This window comes from Anomaloglossus baeobatrachus, chromosome 3 (genome assembly GCF_048569485.1).
Source record: "Anomaloglossus baeobatrachus isolate aAnoBae1 chromosome 3, aAnoBae1.hap1, whole genome shotgun sequence".
Taxonomy (NCBI): Eukaryota; Metazoa; Chordata; class Amphibia; order Anura; family Aromobatidae; genus Anomaloglossus; species Anomaloglossus baeobatrachus.
In genome coordinates, this window is record NC_134355.1 from 646,282,752 (window position 1) to 646,305,769 (window position 23,018).

At 46.4% G+C, this 23,018-nt stretch overlaps 1 protein-coding gene across 2 annotated transcripts in view; it reads left to right on the forward strand.

Annotated features, from left to right (window-relative positions):
• The window catches only part of KLHL29 (kelch like family member 29), a 1,297,105-nt gene that overhangs the window by 1,274 nt on the left and 1,272,813 nt on the right, over nt 1–23,018 (forward strand). The gene's annotated exons all lie outside the window — the stretch shown is intronic.

Consider the following 23,018-nt stretch of genomic DNA (forward strand, 5'->3'; position numbering starts at 1 on the left):
CCTTGTCAGATGAGGGAGGAGAAGAGAAAGAGGATGCACAAACACCTAGAGGAAGGAGCACAGTGCTGTGTGCCAGCTGTGGTGCCAGGCACCGTGCCCCTCCATGAATGCGCCCTGCACACTTTACCAGTCACACTTGCTCAGTGCACACCTTGACATCCACCTATTATTCCAGTGTCATTGTATACCCACCTGGCATGGGCACTACCTGCCTAACTAGGGCACTACCTCCACTTCATCTCACGCTGCCATCTTTGGTCACTTTACATCTTACCAGCTGGAACTTACCCAACTATTATGATTGGCACTACGTATTTGCCCATCATTAAAATTCCACTCTTGGCACCTCCTGGTACCAAACATCCTCACATAACTTACTTTTCCTATAAACTGCACTTATGAGCATCTAGTATTATCCCAGCCTAAGTAATACATCATTTGCCACCTCAGGTATTACCACTTGTCTCTATGGCACCTCAGTAATAACATTTAGTGGGCAATAAAGAAATCCCCCCCCCCCCCGTCTTTGGGCATCGCTCACCATTACATTATAATAATAACCCTTGTTGGACACTACATCATATGGCATCTTAATCCCCGCTACTACAGTTATTGTATTAACCCTACTGAACAAAGTTTGCAGTGGGTGCCCATCCGGTCCCCCTATGTGTGCACCCATCTGGTCCCTCCATGTGTGCCCCAATCTGGTTCCTCTATGTGTGCCCCCATCCGATCCTCATACGTGTGCCCCCATCCGATCCTCATACGTGTGCCTCCTTCCGATCCCAAATGTGTGTCCTCATCCGATCCACCTATGTGTGTCCTCATCTGATCCCCCTATATGTGTCCTCATCCGATCCCCCTATATGTGTCCCCATCCGGTCCTCCTATGTGTGTCCCCATCCGGTCCTCCTATGTGTGTCCCCATCCCGTCCTCCTATGTGTGTCCCCATCCGGTCCTCCTATGTGTGTCCCCATCCCGTCCTCCTATGTGTGTCCCCATCCCGTCCTCCTATGTGTGCCCATATCCGATCCCCCATGTGTGTCCCCATCCGGTCCCCCTATGTGTGTCCCCATCCGGTCCTCCTATGTGTGTCCCCATCCGGTCCTCCTATGTGTGCCCCCATCCGGTCCTCCTATGTGTGTCCCAATCCGGTCCTCCATGTGTGTCCTCCTCCAATCCCCCTATGTGTGCCCCCATCCGGTCCTCCTATGTGTGTCCCCATCCGGTCCTCCTATGTGTGTCCCCGGCAGTCCCCCTATGTGTGCCCCCATCCGGTCCCCCTATGAGTGCCCCCATACGGTCCCCCTACATGTGCCCCCATCCAGTGCCCCTACGCGTGTTCTCATCCGGTTCCCCTACATATGCCCCCAACCGGTCCCTCATGTGCACCCCCCATCCGGTCCCCCTAAATGTGCACCCCCATCCAGTCCCCCTACTTGTGCCCCCATCCGGTCTCTATACGTGTGCCATAGTAGTGTACACATCTACTTACTAGGGGGAATTGTCTGTACCCACATTACACTTGAGGTGATGGATATAGAGGGCATGCCCACATGATGTGCCCACATAACACCAGACTGTCTTGCAGGGACGCTCCATGTGTAAAAGTCATCTTCCAGATTTGCTGACTGCCCTGGCAGTGAAGTGGGTTAATTATTAGATGGAAGCGGACACTAATATCTCAGCCCTACAGAGGGCTTGGCAGGCTTATTGCAATGTGATCCTGTGTTTTTATCCCATGGTCTTGGTATTTGAAACCCACCCCTCATTCATAAGAAGCCCACGTTGTGCCCAGATGTGCTGGCTTGTCTGTGCCAGTCTGGAATGTGTCATTAAGTCCCGGTGACCGCACACTGCTCCGTGTGCCCCCGGGGAGCGCTGCACACACACAAGCGTACAGGGAGGGAGGGGGGCACAGGCGGCGCGGCCTGGCACAGTTTACTGCACAGCAGCTTTATTATTATGTGTTATCCTGGAAGTGTTCTCGGTGCCCTCCTGCTGGAGGAGACGCTGTGGATCAAGTCACCCAGCCATGCTTGGCTGCCACACTTGTGTTTTGTGCCCTGCAGGTGATTGGCGCTGGGCAGGAATGACATGTCAGAGTCTTCATGTAGTGCATGGTTGAATTTTACAAGGACGCCCCACCATGATGTTGTCTGAGGCTGTTATTATTGTAGCTGGGGATGATGGTAGTCGTTGTCCCGCTGCTTCCGTTGGTGCCGTAGTGATGTGATATATCATTTACCCTGCTATCCCGGTGTCGGTGGGTACCTCACACCGTGGCTTGGGCGTTGCATAAAAATGCCACCTAGCATTAACCCTTACTGAGTATATCATACCGTGCCAACTTTGTGTATTACTGTAACTTATTAGTTTTTCTAGGTGTCAACTTCAATTTTTTGGCATCATACTATTACCTATCCAAAGGTACCATTAACCAAGCCTTTGATATTGCCTTGTGAGAACTCTAGTTGGGCACTATATTCCCAAACCTTGCTACTATTTACCCTGTCATCCTCAAATGATATCTTCTTAGATGATTTTTTTACCCTTCCACCTATGGATTACCCCATACTGAGCATTATTTAGTATTACCGTCCTACGTTGCTTCTTACTTGGGCACAAGTACCATCTCGGCATTTTCCATTCTTCCTGACATCACCATTCCTTGGACTCTACATTTCTGGTCTCTCCTCTATCTGCCATGCTACTATTATGGGGTTAATTCCCACCCGGTTACCCAAAAGGGGGTTTAATGACCTTGAAATTCCGGTATTAACCCTATGTAAGCTCCGTAAACAGTGAGGTCTGAACTGAAGGCAGCCATATGTCCAATAAAAGCCCTCATCTGGACTCATGTTTCCTAGCAGGGGGGAACTTCTTCTTGTGGTTGTCTACTAAATAGATCAAAGAACTCACACACTTGGATTTTACTCTGCTTTAGGTATTATTTTTTCATCGTCTGCATGTTCCGTAACCTAACAACTTTATTACGGTTTTCGCATTTGCTGTAATGTTCACATATGGTTCAAGAGAAACGATGGATTGGAGAACCAGGGGTTGTGATGTCTGATGTCCGTATCATGTTTGGGATGTAGTAGGAGCCAGATTTTCTCTTTTTGTTTCCACTTTTTCTGTTATTTCATTTTGCTTGTATGAGATTTTTATTCAAACTTCTTGAAGACCTCGGTAGACTAAGCCTTAGTAGATGCCTTCATGTTGGATTTGACTAAGGTTGACCAGTACCTTCTCCAGATCTATCATCCTCTTCTTGTTCTTGATTTCTGCCATTGTCTCTATTCTTTTTGCTTTCTTTCTTTCTTTCTTCGTTTCTACTGATGCTTGATATTTTTTAGCTTTCTGATTCTTTTCATAGTCTAAATTAAGATAAAACTCTTCACATGGAAGTCCTTTTTGTTTTCCTTCGCATTTGTTTCAGAGCAAAGTTCTAAGGTGTCCGTAATTTCCTTCTCTTAGTTCTTTTTATTATCCAGCCTGTACCTTCTTCTAGATCTTCTGGCAGCTGTGAATGTCCTACAACCATGGTTGTCCATTAGAATTGTCCTACGTGGTGCATGTTAAACATCACCTTGCCCTTCTTATCATAATTCATGATCTTTGATAATATAGAACATGAAAGCTAATGCTTTAATATTACGGGACTTGTAATTTAGTATCATCTATCATGTTTATGACCAATGTGTCTCCAAAATGTCCTGTCTTCTCATACGGTCTTTAGTCTTCTTGATGTCAAGTTCCTGTATCCTTCTCCATCCATCTTCTTGCTGGTGGTCTTCTTCTTTTCTATTGACTCTTTCTAGCAGAAATGTATATCTCAGTAAGAATTTTCTTCTCATTTTTTTTGAAAGCTGGTCATCTTGTGAGACTCATCCAAAGATATCACCAGCCATGAGGAAAGCTCTTGGTAGAGACGTAATGTCTAAGTGAACGGTCTTGATTTAGTGACCTTCCAGTAGTTTGAAAATACATTTCTGAGTATTGTCTGATGGACTTTAGCTGTCAGGTCATGGCAGAAAATGTAGTTGTGCACCAGCTGAAGAGCCACAGGTTGGAAACCTCTTCTCTAAATACAGGGGAGGTTAACCTAAAACATAAAACCTAGTACTCGTCTTGTTGTGGTTTTCCCTAAACCACAAGAATCAAATAGTTCCAAGTTAAGCACATTATCCCCTAACCACCTCCGCACTTTTCACTAATGATATTTCCAATTCTAGGCTTGTGAGGTGCGTAGATCTTTTTTTCATGTGTTAGAAGATTATTTCCTTCCTGTCGCCGGCTGGTTTTAGTGTTCAGCCTACTTGTATCTTCAATAGACAGAGCTCTCCCATGGGCAAGGTTTCCATCCGTATTATTTCCAATGCTTCTAGCAATCATAGAAAAAACGGAAGCCGTAGTCCATAGGTGGATACATTGGAAAAACGGTGTATTTTATTCCATAAGAGCAATGTTTTGGTCCATATGTGGCCAATCTAGTTTGTCTGTCAATCTATCTATCTATCTATCTGTCTATTATCTATCTATCTATCTATCTATCTATCTATCCCTCTATCTGTCTATTATCTATCTATCCATCTATCTATCTATCTTTGTATGATCTATCTGTCCATCTCACTATTATCTATCTATCTATCTGTCTATTATCTATCTATCTATCCCTCTATCTATCTATCCCTCTATCTGTCTATTATCTATCTATCTATCTATCTATCTATCTATCTATCTATCCCTCTATCTGTCTATTATCTATCTATCCATCTATCTATCTATCTTTGTATGATCTATCTGTCCATCTCACTATTATCTATCTATCTATCTGTCTATTATCTATCTATCTATCCCTCTATCTATCTATCCCTCTATCTGTCTATTATCTATCTATCTATCTATCTATCTTTGTATGATCTATCTGTCCATCTCACTATTATCTATCTATCTATCTATCAATCATCTATTATTCATCTATATCTATCTATCTATCCTTCTATCTATCTATTTTCTATCCATTCATCTATCTATCCATCTATATATATATATCATTTATCTATATCAAATCAAATAAGCTTTATTGGCAAGACCAAATACAAATTATTTTTGCCAAAGCAAGTGTACATTAGAGACTGGGACTGTGGGGATGGTGGGTGGGGACTGTAGTAAGGATAGATGGAGCACATCCAGGGTGGGGACTGTGGGGGAACATCTAGGGTGGGGGCTATGGAAGTTCATGGCTTATGGTGAGGCATATCCAGGGTGGGGACTGTAGTAACGGTGGATGGGGCATATCTAGGGTGGGGACTGTAGTAAGGATGGATGGGGCATATCCAGGGTGGGGACTGTAGTAAGGATGGATGGGGCATATCTAGGGTGGGGACTGTAGTAAGGATGGATGGTGCACATCCAGGGTGGGGACTGTGGGGGCATATCTAGGTTGGGGGCTATGGAAATCCATACCATAGTTCTCTTTCTCATAGTCTATGACATTCGCTCACATACCGTGCTACTATCTCCACTGCGCTCTCTTCTTCCCCCAGAAGGATATATGTTTTCTCTTCTTCCTCCTGCTATCTATCTCTATGTACCATGTAAATCTCCCCCATTCCTCGCCCCACTGTATGGGTACCTTCACACTTAGCGATGCAGCAGCGATCCGACCAGCGATCTGACCTGGTCAGGATCGCTGCTGCATCGCTACATGGTCGCTGGTGAGCTGTCAAACAGGCAGATCTCACCAGCGACCAGTGAACAGCCCCCAGCCAGCAGCGACGTGCAAGCGACGCTGCGCTTGCACGGAGCCGCCGTCTGGAAGCTGCGGAGACTGGTAACTAAGGTAAACATCGGGTATGGTTACCCGATGTTTACATTAGTTACCAGTGTGAGCAGGGAGCAGGGAGCCGCGCACACTGAGCGCTGGCTCCTTGCTCTCCTAGCTACAGTACACATCGGGTTAATTAACCCGATGTGTACAGCAGCTACATGTGCAGAGAGCCGGAGCCGGCACTGGCAGCGTGAGAGCTGCAGAGGCTGGTAACTAAGGTAAATATCGGGTAACCACCTTGGTTACCCGATGTTTATCTTGGTTACAAGCTTACCTCAGCTGTCAGACGCCGGCTCCTGCTCCCTGCTCGCTTCATTTGTCGCTCTCTTGCTGTCACACACAGCGATCTGTGTGTCACAGCAGGAGAGCGGCTTTGAAGAAAACGAACCAGGGCTGTGTGTAACGAGCAGCGATCTCGCAGCAGGGGCCAGATCGCTGCTCAGTGTCACACACAGCGAGATCGCTAATGAGGTCACTGCTGCGTCACAAAAACCGTGACTCAGCAGCGATCTCGGCAGCGAGCTCGCTGTGTGTGAAGCACCCCTATGTCTCTGTGGGCGGGATACTTCCGGTTGTGCCTACACTATTATCATAATTAAGGCTTAATTGTTTTACATCCCAATGATAAGTAGCCCCCCTGATTTGTTTACCTTGTTTTTTTGAGCACTATTTGCACTTTATATTAAGCACAAGCACTTTTTCAATTGTATTAGTGTGAATCAGTGTTAGTTAAGGAGAGTCCACAAGGAGTGGGGGCGCCATATCGACCTCCGGTGCCAGGTAGTGAAAAGGAGCGAGGTTCTGCTGTAGGCCATTATTCGCTCTCCTCCCTTACCTGTGCACCTGTAAGTCTGACTCCCTGTTTAGTATATTTTTTCTGATTACAAGTGTGTTTTTATTATAGTGTTTTTAATAAACCACTGTTTTTAGGAAGGCATTTTGGTTAGGCACACTAGTACCATGCTCTCCTCTTGGGTTCCTCCTTATATCTACATATGATTGGTGTGTGCAGATATTACACTGTCGCTCTACAGCTGGTGCGATTATTTATTTACCGGCGTCTTCTATAGTTTTCTCCTCTGACATATTTTATGCACTTTACATTACTCCCCCATATAGGCAGAGCTGAGGCCTGTGCATTGTGGGGCTCCCCGAGGCTCGGGGCGGGGGGCTCGCTGGCACTGTTACTCCACCGCGTGTTTTTTTTATGGTTTATGTTTCCCCAGACATTTCCTTAATTTGAGAGTGTACATGAGCGGCAGAAGTATTCAAACACCGCTCTTAGTATCTGTCATGTTTATGCCACAATGCTAATTATACATCCCTAAATCAGTGCTTCTGTGTACAATGTTTTGCAGATGTGTTCTGCTTCACTTGACTCAGGAATACTGTAAATTAATAGCAATCCCCTTAATTTAATTTGCATTTTGCTTTTTTTTTTGGTGTGGGTTTCTTCATATTCATATGAAGTCACACATGGGTAAAGGCAACCGGAATAGTCTGTGATATAGTAATATGGCAGCTGGGAACCAATGTAAAGAGGGTGAAATATGAAATATGGCCACTGCTGCTTGGAAAGGGAGAGTTATGGTGAAGAAAAAGAGAAAGAAAGAACAATGATCCTACAAAGGAAAAGAAAGATAGAAGAAAGAGAAGGAAAGAAAGAACGATGATCCGACAAAGGAAAAGATAGAAGAAAGAGAAGGAAAGAAAAAACGATGATCCGACAAAGGAAAAGATAGATAGAAGAAAGAGAAGGAAAGAAAGAAGGATAGTCATAGGAAGGAAAAGAAAGACAGAAGATAAGGAAAGAAAGAAGGACGGTCAGAGAAAGGAAAAGATAGAAGAGAAGGAAAGAAGAACGATGGTCAAAGGAAGGAAAAGATAGGTAAAAGAAAGAGAAGGAAAGGAAGGATGGTCAGAGGATGGAAAAGATAGATAGAGAAGGAAAGAAGGATGTCAGAGGATGGAAAAGATAGAAAAGGAGAAGGAAAGAAAGAAGCATGGTCAGAGGAAGGAAAAGATAGAAAAGGAGAAGGAAAGAAAGAAGGATGGTCAGAGGAAGGAAAAGATAGAGAAGGAAAGAAGGATGGTCAGAGGAAGGAAAAGATAGAGAAATAGAAGGAAAGAAAGAAGGATGGTCAGAGGAAGGAAAAGATAGGTAGAAGAAAGAGAAGGAAAGAAAGAAGGATGGCCAGTGGAAGGAAAAGATAGATAGAAGAAAGAAAAGGAAAGAAAGAAGGATGGTCAGAGGAAGGAAAAGAGAGAAAAGGAGAAGGAAAGAAAGAAGGATGGTCAGAGGAAGGAAAAGATAGATAGAGAAGGAAAGAAGGATGGTCAGAGGAAGGAAAAGATAGAGAAATAGAAGGAAAGAAAGAAGGATGGTCAGAGGAAGGAAAAGATAGGTAGAAGAAAGAGAAGGAAAGAAAGAAGGATGGCCAGTGGAAGGAAAAGATAGATAGAAGAAAGAAAAGGAAAGAAAGAAGAATGGTCAGAGGAAGGAAAAGATAGAAAGAGATGGAAAGAAAAAAGGATGGTCAGAGGAAGGAAAAAAAAGAAAGAGAAGGAAAGAAAGAAGGATGGTCAGAGGAAGGAAAAGATAGAAGAAAGAGAAGGAAAGAAAGAAGGATGGTCAGAGGAAGGAAAAGAAAGAAAGATAAGGAAAGAAAGAAGGATGGTCAGAGGAAGGAAAAGAGAGAAAGATTAGGAAAGAAAGAAGGATGGTCAGAGGAAGGAAAAGATAGATAGAAGAAAGAGAAGGAAAGAAAGAAGGATGGTCAGAGAACGGAAAAGAGAGATCGAGAAAGAGAAGGAAAGAAAAAAGGATGGCCAGAGGAAGGAAAAGATAGATAGAGAAAGACAAGGAAAGAAAGAAGGATGGTCAGAGGAAGGAAAAGAAATAAAGAGAAGGAAAGAAAGAAAGATGGTCAGAGGAAGGAAAAGATAGATAGAAGAAAGAGAAGGAAAGAAAGAAGGAAAAGATAGAAGAAAGAGAAGGAAAGAAAGAAGGATGGTCAGAGGAAGCAAAAGATAGAGAAAGAGAAGGAAAGAAAGAAGGATGGTCAGAGGAAGGAAAAGATAGAGAAAGAGAAGGAAAGAAAGAAGGATGGTCAGAGGAAAGAAAAGAGAGATAGAGAAAGAGAAGGAAAGAAAGAAGGATGGTCAGAGGAAGGAAAAGATAGAGAAAGAGAAGGAAAGAAAAGGATAGTCAGAGGAAGGAAAAGATAGATAGAGAAAGAGAAAGAAAGAAGGATGGTCAGAGGAAGGAAAAGAAAGAAAGAAGGAAAGAAAGAAGGATAGTCAGAGGAAAGAAAAGATAGAAGAGAAGGAAAGAAGAACTATGGTCAGAGGAAGGAAAAGATAGATAGAAGAAAGAGAAGGAAAGAAAGAAGGATGATCCGATGAAAGAAAAGAGAGATAGAGAAAGAGAAGGAAAGAAAGAAGGATGATCCGATGAAAGAAAAGAGAGATAGAGAAAGAAAGAAGGATGGTCAGAGGAAGGAAAAGTGATATAGAGAAAATGAAGGAAAGAAAGAAGGATGGAGAAAAGATATAGAAGAAAGATAGAGGAACAAAAAAAAGACAGAAAGTGTCAAGGAAGGGAAACAGATGTATAGATGGAAAAAGGAGAAGGGAAGAATTCGGAGGAAAGACAGACCAAATAAGATATAAAAAAGAAAGGAGTGTCAGAGGAAGGGAAAGACAGAAAAAAATTGAAGGAAAGAAATAGTGTTGGAGGAAGGGAAATAACAATATATAGAAATAAGACAGAAGAAAGAAAGAAATAGAGTCGGAGCAAGGGAAAGATAGATATATAGAAAGAAGAAAGAAATAGGGTTTGAAGAAGGGAAAGATCAATATATAGAAATATGATAGAAGAAAGAGAAAGATTTAATGAAAGTAAGAAAGAAAGATGGTCAGAGAAATGGAAAGATAGATATATAGAAATAAGATAGAAAACAGAATGAAAGCTGGTCGGAGGAAGAGAAACACAGATAGATAGATTAATAGATAGATATAGATAGATATGAATTTGATCTAAGATAGAAGAAAATAAAGAATGAGCAAGGGTCAGAGGAAGGTAAAGAAAGATAGAGAGATTCATAGATAGACAGATACAGGGGCGGACTCTGTCTGCTTGAGACGCCTGTTCAAGAAATTGTGTTTGGGCCCCCCTCCTTTTCTGGTGACAAATCTACAGACATAGATATATATGTGTATATGTGTAGTGCCCTCCCTTGTTGTGTACAGCATCATCCCTTACATATTGGATTCTCTTGTTATTTTTAAGCTTATTTTCTTATGGAGAAGCTGATGGACTGGTCTTCTGGTCAGATACCGCTCCATCCGCAGTCATTTTCCATCTAACAAAAAAGGACGTTTATGTGATAAAGAGAGGGGGCTTTGAATAACAAAAATAACGAGAATATGCTATGTATGTAAGGGACAGCGCCATACATAACTAGAGAGGAAGCTGCATAATAAGGGGGAATTATGATGTAGAGACAGAGACCCTGATTCCAACGATGTGTCACTTACTGGGCTGTTTGTTTTCTCTGCCGCAGATGTAGCAGTTAGACAGAGCTCATGAATATGCTGGACTACCAGCAGCACACCAAGTAGTCCTGTAATGATAATCTACTGCTGATTAATCAGTGATTTTTTCAAAACTACACAAAACAGCCCAGTAACTGACACACCGCTGGAAAAGGATCTCTGCCCCTACATTATTCTGCTCTCAGATTAGATGGCAAAAACCTGGTGACAGATTCCCTTTAATGTACAATTAACCATGCAGTGTTCAAAATATAAAGTGATAAATAAGCCGACACTGTGCCCCCATCCTTGATTATAATCTCTGCTGCCCAATAATTATAAATTAATTAGTCTCTGTGACTCTCCTCTGAAATAATTGTAAGGCTATGTGCACACTTTGCATTTTTGTGGCTGAAAAGACATAGCGTTTTACTTCATGAAATCTCATGTACACTTTGCTTATTTTTTCACCTGCAAATTTTCAGCAGATTCACATCTGGAGCATGTCAATTCATGCAAGGTTTTTGCAGCGTATTTCACCCATACTAATGAGTGGGTAAAAATATGCACCAAAAATGCATGTAAAAAACCCTCATGTTTTATACAGTGTTCTTCCTGCCAACACATCTGGATTTGCAGTAGAATTTTCTGCTGTGAATCTTGAACATGTGTACGCAGCTTTAATCCCTGTCCTATGTCCTCCCCCCACAGTTCATTTTAAGTCCCTGAGGGGGACCGGAGAAGATGCAATCAGGTCCATATAGTGAATTGTGGGGTGGGGAGGAATCTATCAGGGCCATATAATGAATTGTAGGGTGTGTAGGACGCCATCAGGGCCATATAATGAATTGTAAGGTGGGAGGACGCTATCAGGGCCATATAATGAATTGTAAGGTGGGGGGGATGCTATTGTGGCGCCCTGGACAAGCCAGGGGCCACAGAGAACAACATCAACACACCCCACACTCCCAGCAGGCACACCGAGGTCAAACACGAAAACCCTTGTTGCCTTCCTCCAGGCGCTGATGTCCACACCAGGGGGGTGGGCCAGGCGGTTGGCGGTTAGTTTTGGAGGTGAAAGTGGAAGGAGGAGAAGTGGTAGTGGAGCAACTAACTGACAGCGTCCAGGTGTGTGACCCGGGCGAGACAGCAAGGTTGGCAGACGGTGGTGACCGTCTGCAGGAGTGGCTGATTGGAGTCTACCGTAAGGACCGTGGACGGGCGGTGGCCCGGCGGTACCGGACCGGTACGCAAAGAGAAGCCAGCACCATCTGGCAGGGGCATACGGACCCCAGCAAGGCTAGGAGTCACAGTGAATTTGCCAAATTCGTTAGTGAAGGGAACCACCTGGGTTTCCCAACAGCAAAGTCCCGACAGAAGGCAACAGTCCAACCAAGTGAGGGAGACACCGCCACCGCCAAGGCAACCGTTTCTCAGGGCCAGCGCCTGCGGGCAAAAGGGGCTCCTCCGGCCCATATGCAAGCTGGTGAGCGGGTTACCGGTGGGAACCCATTGGAACCATCTACCGTACATAGGTGCAGGGAAAGGCAGTCACCATCAACCTGCCGGGAGAAACAACACCGCAGCCGTCTGTGGGACCCGTCCATCCAGCCGTGTGTTTTACCGAGAACTGTGTCCTCATCATTGGCTGAGTGAGTACCACCGTGCCGTGCGGCACAGCGCTGCCCCTGCGACCCTGCACCTCACCAGGTCCTGTAACCCGCCTGCCATCCATCCCTACCCCATCACCGGGCCCCGGGACAACCAACCCCCTACCCACGGAGGGGAGAAATAACCAAGCTGCTCCCTGTCACCGCTCCCGGGATCCCCGTCTAAAGCAGCGCTGGTGTCACCAATATCACCACAACCGTGGGTGGCGTTGTGGCGCCCCTGACCTGGTCAGGCACCACTGAGTACTGCACCCATGCTGGGGACAGTACAATACAGGTAATCCAGAAGGCTGACCGAGGTGTGACTACACAGGCGCATAGTGATCAGGTCTCACACATGTACCTTTGAGAGGACCCCTGGGGATCCCAGGAGGGGGAAAATCCTTCACCTCCACTGGAATAGTGGAGGGGGCCAAAAGCCTCCATCTCCTCTCAAGGGGTGTGGTAAGAGAGTCTGGTTGCTAGGTGGCGTAGGCAGGCACAAAGGGAAAAGAGAAGGAGGAGTAAACAGTCTGCAGCAGAGTGTGGAGGAGTGAGGAGCATGGAAGTGAAGCTCAGACAGGAGCAGCAGTGAAGGTCCCAGATGTGAGCCGGTTCAGAGCAGAGTCCAGGGAGCTCCGAGGAGAGCTGACCCCTTCCCCTGGGCTGCTGTAGTCTGACAGCGTCCGCGCAGTGGCTACCGACGGGGGAGAACGGTCACCTAGGAGTGCTACCCGAAACCCATCTCCAGCTAGAGAGAGAGCACAGAGCGGGAAGTAAGGAGACTGCTAGGGAGAACCAGGCCCAAACGGGCGGCAGATCCCGGAGCGGGGATAGATCCACCTTTCCTTGCTAAACCTGCCGGTGTGGGGCCCTCAAAGCCCACACCACAACACCTAAAAGCCGCAGCCACGTAGCCACAGTTAGGGCCCACAGTTCACAGGAGGCAAGCAGCTGGAGTGATCTGGCCCAGGCGACAAGCAAACGGCAAACGAAGGGGAGTGAGGCTTCAGCAACTTCCCTGGGTGACCCCCATAGGGACTAAAAGTCGGGGTTACCCCAAACCACCAAGGGCTAAGGAAGGCGAGTTGGTAGTCACCATCAGAAGTCAGCCTGAAGGATACCTGGTTCCAGCCTGGTTCATCCCAGCTACGCCCGGGTTACTCACCCTGCCACCTGAAGTGAGTAAAAACCCTGAAAGACATTCTGCCTGTGTGGAGTTATTCTGCGCCTTGTGGTACTACGCACTTACACAGGGCCCTGGGGCTTGCCTCACTCTCAGGAGGCTATTCCAACTAACTGCACTCACCATCAGCCCCAGGCGTCCCTCAACCTGCAGTGGCGGTCCCCACTGACCGCAATACTGAGAGTGGCGTCACGACAAATAGAAGATTTCCTACCAGTGACAGGATCCAGCCGAGTGGAGTCCCTGAAGGTAATGCAACGACACAACACCTGTGGGGCTTCACATCTGGCGTCACGAACAGGATAAGGACTAGACCTGTTCAGACAGGTGACCATGTGCCTGGGCGGTCCGCTTGAAAAATTGGAAGCGCCGCCATATTGCCACCATGAAAAGCGCGCTGAAAAACAACAGCAGCCCGCGCTGGGAGAAGTTACCGCCCACGAAGAGGTGTGGCTACCCAGAGATCCCCTGCAGAGTTCTGACCTCGCTTGCGAAGAGAGCGGAGGCGTTCAGAGACGTCGGGACAGAAAGGGAGCCAGAAGCCTGCTGCTGGGAGAGGAGCTGCTGAAAGAGGCAGAGCGGAAACTGAACAGCTTGCTACTAGAGGCAACGACGAGTCCACTGCTGGGAAATCGTGCAGAAGAGGGCGCAGAAGAAATGGCGTCTGACCGCAGAAACCCAGAACCGGGCTCCGCTGCCTGGTGGTATCGGGAGCTGGCCCAGTTCTGCGACCGACTGGAGACCCGGGTCGTGGAGCAGATCAGAGAAGAACGCATGGAACTTCTGGAGATGGCTGCCGCGGTTAAGGCCTATGAAGGGATAGCCGCGCGCCGAGCGCCAGACCGAGTGGCGACGACTCAGACCCCGATGCTGCCACCGATGGGTGAGTCCGGTGTTACCCCTGCCAGCACGAGTGCCCCGACCCCTGCTGCCACGCCCGCGGTCCCTGAAGAGGCGCCCGGCGCGGCGACGCTGAGCCAGGCCGCAGCCACGCCAGGTGCGGCCCGCCAAGCCCAGGCCGCCGCAGCGATGCCCTGCTCGGCCCACCAAGACCCGGTCCCTGCAGCGACGCCCTGCTCGGCCCACCAAGACCCGGTCCCTGCAGCGATGCCCTGCCCGGCCCGCAGAGAACCGGCTGCAACAGCGACCCTCATCCACGCCGCAGGCGTAACGCTGACCCAGGCCGCCGCCATGCTAGGCCCGGCCCGCCGAGACCCCACCGCAGCAGCAACGCTCGTCCGCGCCGCAAGTGAGGTGCTGAACCAGGCCGCAGCCACGTCCGGTGCGGCCCGCCAAGCTCCGATCGCTGCAGCGACGCCCAGCCCAGCCTGCACCGATCCCATCGCGACAGCGACGCCGATCCAGGCCGCCGCCACACAGGGCGCGGCCCGCCAAGACCAGGCCGCCGCCATACAGGGCGCGGCCCGCCAAGACCAGGCCGCTGCCATGCCAGGCGCGGCCCGCCAAGAGATTGCATCACCATTTTCCCCGGCCTGCAAGGCCAGAGCAGACACCGCTCCCCAGTCCAAAGAGGTCCCTGCTGGAAAGCCCACACTGGAGGAGGACCCCGCGTACTGGCAGCTGAAGGCTGACATGGAGGCCAAGTTTCCACAATGGTTGGTGGACCAGTACATGCTCCCTCCGCATACCCCCAAGAGGATTCCGGCAACCCCTGCAGCAACTACGCCAAAGAGTCCCCCGCCTGGGCCTGCTGAAGGAAGTCCATCCCCAGCACTGCCACCAAAGGAGTGCCAAGAAGAACTAAGGGGGAGAGGAGGCCAGGAAACTGAGGAGCTGACTCAGGAGATACCAGCAGTGGATCCATGCCCAGAGCCGGAGATGTTACCATATTCCCGCTGGGATGAAGAAGACCTGACACCTTCTGCTGAGGAAGATCTGCCCCAAAACCTCACCTGGGAGCTTGTAAGCTGCACATCGCAGAATCCAGCCCGCAAGACACGGCGCCGCAGCAGAACCCAGTCTTCCCCTGCGCCGCCATCCCCAGAGCAGAGAGAAGTCACAGCCAGAGACCTACAAGAAAAACGGTTACTGAGAAGGTCCAAAGCCCAGGTCAGAGGACCCCTATGTCGAGGAGTAGTCGAAGATTTTAGCCTGAAGTCAGGATATGGATTCATCATTGCACCTGGTATCAAAGAAGGCATTTTTGTTAATAGGAGAGACGTCAGAGGTAATTTGCCCAGAGGACACCCTGGCAGAAATTTAAAAATGGGAGACACAGTGCAGTTTACCATGCATCAAGGCGAAAGAGGCTGGTACGCGCTAGATGTAGTACCATGTCCTAAAGAAGAAGAAAGGAAAGACAGCGATAAAGAAAGAAAAGACAAAGGACCTACTGACGAGACCACTACAGATGAAGAAAAAGGTCAAGAAAGCAACAGGTGCCGCAGCCCTACAGGCCCAAGCCCTGGTGAGGAGGAATCCACATAAAGTACAGAAAGAAGTAAAGCAAGTTACCAGTTTGAAAAGTTTGTTTTGCAACGTTTTACAAGTTCAAGTATGTGCCCACATAAACTGATGTGAGAAATAAACCTTAAGGCTATGAACTGGCTATAGCCACAAACTCTCGCAGTGTAAATAGTTACACCAGAGGGCACCACCACCACCAGAGTCAGCCTGTTTAGGGGCTTGGCTCGTCTGCAACCAGGGGGGCACGTCCGTATATAGGGCCTTGGCTCACCTGCAACCAGAGAGCATGCCTGTTTATGGGGCCTGGCTCTCCACCACCAAGAGGGTACCTGGTCAGCACCAACTGTGGAGGCCGCCTCTACATCCTGCCAGAAGAGGCTGAAGGCGCGGATCCACCAGGCCAGGTATACCCTGAAGACCACCAGCCCATGGAAGCCGCCTCTACATCCTGCCAGAAGTGGCTGAAGGCGCGGCCAACGTGAGAGGGTTTTGGGTGGGTTAACGGACTTGTGGGTGGAGGGTGGTGATGTATGGTACCTGGTGCTTTAAAAATGTTTTACCATGTTTTAATGTTTTATGCATTTTAAAATGTTGTCTTGCAGCCCGAGGACGTGCTGGTGATAACTAAGGGGGAATGTGGCGCCCCTGACCTGGTCAGGCACCACTGAGTACTGCACCCATGCTGGGGACAGTACAATACAGGTAATCCAGAAGGCTGACCGAGGTGTGACTACACAGGCGCATAGTGATCAGGTCTCACACATGTACCTTTGAGAGGACCCCTGGGGATCCCAGGAGGGGGAAAAGCCTTCACCTCCACTGGAATAGTGGAGGGGGCCAAAAGCCTCCATCTCCTCTCAAGGGGTGTGGTAAGAGAGTCTGGTTGCTAGGTGGCGTAGGCAGGCACAAAGGGAAAAGAGAAGGAGGAGTAAACAGTCTGCAGCAGAGTGTGGAGGAGTGAGGAGCATGGAAGTGAAGCTCAGACAGGAGCAGCAGTGAAGGTCCCAGATGTGAGCCGGTTCAGAGCAGAGTCCAGGGAGCTCCGAGGAGAGCTGACCCCTTCCCCTGGGCTGCTGTAGTCTGACAGCGTCCGCGCAGTGGCTACCGACGGGGGAGAACGGTCACCTAGGAGTGCTACCCGAAACCCATCTCCAGCTAGAGAGAGAGCACAGAGCGGGAAGTAAGGAGACTGCTAGGGAGAACCAGGCCCAAACGGGCGGCAGATCCCGGAGCGGGGATAGATCCACCTTTCCTTGCTAAACCTGCCGGTGTGGGGCCCTCAAAGCCCACACCACAACACCTAAAAGCCGCAGCCACGTAGCCACAGTTAGGGCCCACAGTTCACAGGAGGCAAGCAGCTGGAGTGATCTGGCCCAGGCGACAAGCAAACGGCAAACGAAGGGGAGTGAGGCTTCAGCAACTTCCCTGGGTGACCCCCATAGGGACTAAAAGTCGGGGTTACCCCAAACCACCAAGGGCTAAGGAAGGCGAGTTGGTAGTCACCATCAGAAGTCAGCCTGAAGGATACCTGGTTCCAGCCTGGTTCATCCCAGCTACGCCCGGGTTACTCACCCTGCCACCTGAAGTGAGTAAAAACCCTGAAAGACATTCTGCCTGTGTGGAGTTATTCTGCGCCTTGTGGTACTACGCACTTACACAGGGTCCTGGGGCTTGCCTCGCTCTCAGGAGGCTATTCCAACTAACTGCACTCACCATCAGCCCCAGGCGACCCTCAACCTGCAGTGGCGGTCCCCACTGACCGCAATACTGAGAGTGGCGTCACGACAAATAGAAGATTTCCTACCAGTGACAGGATCCAGCCGAGTGGAGTCCCTGAAGGTAATGCACCGACACAACACCTGTGGGGCTTCACAGCGTCACGGACAATAACCAAAACCCCCACAATCAAAATCCCCCTTTTCACTCACGGGCGAGGAGCGCCGCTCAAGTCCCCGGGATCCGGCCCACTGCTCGAGCCACCACCGAGCAGCAGCAGCAGCGGCCGGACCCGAGCAGTGGGAGAGCGCAGCGTCCCCTCCTCCGCCCGCGACACTATCAGGGCCATATACTGAATTTTAGGGTGGGGAGGATGCTATCAGGGATATATAATGAATTGTAAGGTGGTGAGGATGCTATCAGGGCCATATAATGAATTTTAGGGTGAGGAGGATGCTATCAAAGAAAATGCAGGGCAGGAAGCTGAGGATGTATTCCTAAGGCTCCTCTTAATACATTGTGCAGCAGATCTGTGGTATCGCCCCCTGCCTGTCACACTGCTTGTGATGAAGGCAATCTGGCCATGGGCCCTCTGGGGGGTCAGGCTCTGAGCAACAGGCCAGATTACCCTCATTATTATACACCCTGCATGGCCCTTCTACTCCTCCGTTCCCCGGTGCAGCTGCATCGATAGATAGATAGATAGATAGATAGATAGATAGATAGAGGGATAGATAGATAGATAGATAGAGGGATAGATGGATAGATAGATAGAGGGATAGATAGATAGATAGATAGATAGATAGATAGAGGGATAGATAGATAGATAGATAGATAGATAGATAGAGGGATAGATAGATAGATATATAGATAGATAGATAGATAGATAGATAGATAGATAGATAGATAGATAGATAGATAGATAGATAGAGGGATAGATGGATAGATAGATAGAGGGATAGATAGATAGATAGATAGATAGATAGATAGATAGATAGATAGATAGATAGATAGAGGGATAGATAGATAGATAGATAGATAGAGGGATAGATGGATAGATAGAGGGATAGAGGGATAGATAGATAGATAGAGGGATAGATAGATAGATAGATAGATAGATAGATAGATAGATAGAGGGATAGATGGATAGATAGATAGAGGGATAGATAGATAGATAGATAGATAGATAGATAGATAGATAGATAGATAGAGGGATAGATAGATAGATAGATAGATAGAGGGATAGATGGATAGATAGAGGGATAGAGGGATAGATAGATAGATAGAGGGATAGATAGATAGATAGATAGATAGATAGATAGATAGATAGATAGATAGATAGATAGATAGAGGGATAGATAGATAGATAGATAGATAGATAGATAGATAGATAGATAGATAGAGGGATAGATAGAGGGATAGATAGATAGAGGGATAGATAGATAGATAGATAGATAGATAGATAGATAGATAGATAGATAGATAGATAGATAGAAAAATAGATAGATAGATAGATATAGGGATAGATAGATAGATAGATAGAGGGATAGATAGATAGATAGAGGGATAGATAGATGATAGATAGATAGAGGGATAGATAGAGGGATAGATAGATAGATAGATAGATAGAGGGATAGATAGATAGAGGGATAGATAGATAGATAGAGGGATAGATAGAGGGATAGATAGATAGATAGATAGACATAGGGATAGATAGATAGATAGATAGATAGATAGAGGGATAGATAGATAGATAGATAGATAGATAGATAGATAGAGGGATAGATAGATAGATAGAGGGATAGATAGATAGATAGATAGATAGATAGATAGATAGATAGATAGAGGGATAGATAGATAGATAGATAGATAGATAGAGGGATAGATAGATAGATAGATAGATAGATAGATAGATAGATAGAGGGATAGATAGATAGATAGAGGGATAGATAGATAGAGGGATAGATAGATAGATAGATAGAGGGATAGATAGATAGATGGATAGATAGATAGATAGAGGGATAGATAGATAGATAGATAGAGGGATAGATAGATGATAGATAGATAGATAGAGGGATAGATAGATAGATAGATAGAGGGATAGATAGATAGAGGGATAGATAGATAGATAGATAGTTAGAGGGATAGATAGATAGAGGGATAGATAGATAGATAGATAGATAGATAGATAGAAGGATAGAAGGATAGATAGATAGATAGATAGAGGGATAGATAGATAGATAGATAGATAGATAGATAGATAGATGATAGATAGATAGAGGGATAGATAGATAGATAGAGGGATATATAGATGATAGATAGATAGAGGGATAGATAGATAGATAGATAGATAGATAGAGGGATAGATAGATAGATAGAGGGATAGATAGATAGAGGGATAGATAGATAGATAGATAGAGGGATAGATAGATAGATAGATAGATAGATAGATGATAGATAGATAGAGGGATAGATAGATAGATAGAGGGATAGATAGATGATAGATAGATAGATAGATAGAGGGATAGATAGATAGAGGGATAGATAGATAGATAGATAGATAGAGGGATAGATAGATAAATAGATAGATAGATAGATAGATAGAGGGATAGATAGATAGAGGGATAGATAGATAGATAGAGGGATAGATAGATAGATAGATAGATAGATAGATAGAGGGATAGATAGATAGATAGATGATAGATAGATAGAGGGATAGATAGATAGAGGGATAGATAGATAGAGGGATAGATAGATAGATAGATAGATAGATAGATAGATAGATAGAGGGATAGATAGATAGATAGAGGGATAGATAGATGATAGATAGATAGAGGGATAGATAGATAGATAGATAGAGGGATAGATAGATAGAGGGATAGATAGATAGATAGATAGATAGATAGATAGATAGATAGATAGATAGATAGAGGGATAGATAGATAGAGGGATAGATAGATAGATAGATAGATAGAGGGATAGATAGATAAATAGATAGATAGATAGAGGGATAGATAGATAGAGGGATAGATAGATAGATAGAGGGATAGATAGATAGATAGATAGATAGAGGGATAGATAGATAGATAGATGATAGATAGATAGAGGGATAGATAGATAGAGGGATAGATAGATAGAGGGATAGATAGATAGATAGATAGATAGAGGGATAGATAGATAGATAGATGATAGATAGATAGAGGGATAGATAGATAGATAGAGGGATAGATAGATGATAGATAGATAGAGGGATAGATAGATAGATAGATAGAGGGATAGATAGATAGAGGGATAGATAGCTAGATAGATAGATAGATAGAGGGATAGATAGATAGATAGATAGATAGATAGATAGAGGGATAGATAGATAGATAGAGGGATAGATAGATAGATAGATAGATAGATAGATAGATAGATAGATAGATAGAGGGATAGATAGAGGGATAGATAGATAGATAGATAGATAGAGGGATAGATAGATAGAGGGATAGATAGATAGATAGATAGATAGATAGAGGGATAGATAGATAGATAGAGGGATAGATAGATAGATAGATAGAGGGATAGATAGATAGATAGATAGATGATAGATAGATAGAGGGATAGATAGATAGAGGGATAGATAGATAGAGGGATAGATAGATAGATAGATAGATAGAGGGATAGATAGATAGATAGATGATAGATAGATAGAGGGATAGATAGATAGATAGAGGGATAGATAGATGATAGATAGATAGAGGGATAGATAGATAGATAGATAGATAGATAGAGGGATAGATAGATAGAGGGATAGATAGATAGATAGATAGATAGATAGAGGGATAGATAGATAGATAGATAGAGGGATAGATAGATAGATAGAGGGATAGATAGATAGATAGAGGGATAGATAGAGGGATAGATAGATAGATAGATAGATAGAGGGATAGATAGAGAAGAGAAAAAGAAGATTTGACCAGCATCCTTCATTTGTCCTAAACGGCTACACTCTAACAGGAACAGACAAATACACCTACTTGGGCCTGGAAATTCACCAGTCAGGGAGCTTCAAACAAGCCATAGAGACCCTGAAAAACAAGGCCTGCAAAACCTTTTATGCCATCCGAAGGACATTGTATCATCTGAAGCCACCAGTGAGGGTCTGGCTAAAAATCTTCGATTCCATCATTGCCCCAATCCTCCTGTACGGCAGCGAAGTCTGGGGCCCTCACACTTACCCAGATTGGTCAAGGTGGGATTCCAGCCCAACAGAAATATTCCACCTGGAATTCTGTAAGCACCTTCTCCAGGTCCATCGAAGCACCTCCAACAGTGCCTGTCGAGCTGAGCTGGGCAGATTCCCTCTACACCTAGCAGCTCTGAAGAGGTCACTATCATTTCAGGCTCACCTACAGAGGAGCAATCCAAGCTCCCATCACCACAAAGCTCTGATATATATACGTGGGCCAGATGAACCAGGACCCCGGGCACAGCTCTCCCAAACCCAACTGGACAAAATAACCAATCACAGCAGCCTGACAAGAACCAGAATCAGGAAGATGGTAGACGAGGGCCAGGAGAGGTATGTCAGTGACTGGAGGACCGACATCAACACCTCACAGAAACTGACCACGTACCAGAGACTACAGAGAGACTACAGACTGGCCCCGTATCTGGAGAAAATCCCGGACCCCAGAGACCGCAGGACCCTGAGCCGATATAGACTCAGTGCCCACAGTCTAGCCATCGAATCCGGACGTCACAAGCAGAGCTACAAGCCCAGGGAGGACAGACTGTGCCAACACTGTGACCTGGAGGCCGTGGAGGATGAAACCCACTTCCTGCTACACTGCACCAAGTACTCAGCAGTGAGGGACACTCACTTCAGGAGACTCTCCCATCTCTTCCCGGATTTCAGCTCCATGAAGGAGGAAGAGAAAATATATATCCTGCTGGGGGAAGAAGAGAGCGCAGTGGAGATAGCAGCGCAGTATGTGAGCGAATGCCATAGACTTCGAGAAAGAGAACTATGATAAGTCATGGACTTCCATAGCCCCCCATCCCAGATGTGGCCCCCCCAATCCCCACCCTGGATATGTCCCATCCACCGTTACCACAGTCCCACCGTGGATATGCCCCATCATAAGCCATGGACTTCCATAGCCCCCATCCTAGAAGTGCCCCCACAGTCCCCACCCTGGATGAGCCCCATCCATCCTTCCTACAGTCCCCACCCACCATCCCCACAGCCCCAGCCCCTAATGTACACTTGCTTTGGCAAAACTAATTTGTATTTGGTCCTGCCAATAAAGCTTATTTGATTTGATTTGATTTGATTTGATAGATAGATAGATAGAGGGATAGATAGAGGGATAGATAGAGGGATAGATAGATAGATAGAGGGATAGATAGATAGATAGATAGATAGATAGATAGATAGATAGATAGAGGGATAGATAGATAGATAGATAGATAGATAGATAGATAGAGGGATAGATAGATAGATAGATAGAGGGATAGATAGATAGATAGAGGGATAGATAGATAGATAGATAGATAGATAGATAGATAGATAGATAGATAGATAGATAGATTTCTGTAGTGTGAGTCTCCTTGGGCTGATAACATGGCGGCACTGGCAGGTTCAGCACCAAACATTGTGTTTGCAGAGTGTGATTTATGGAC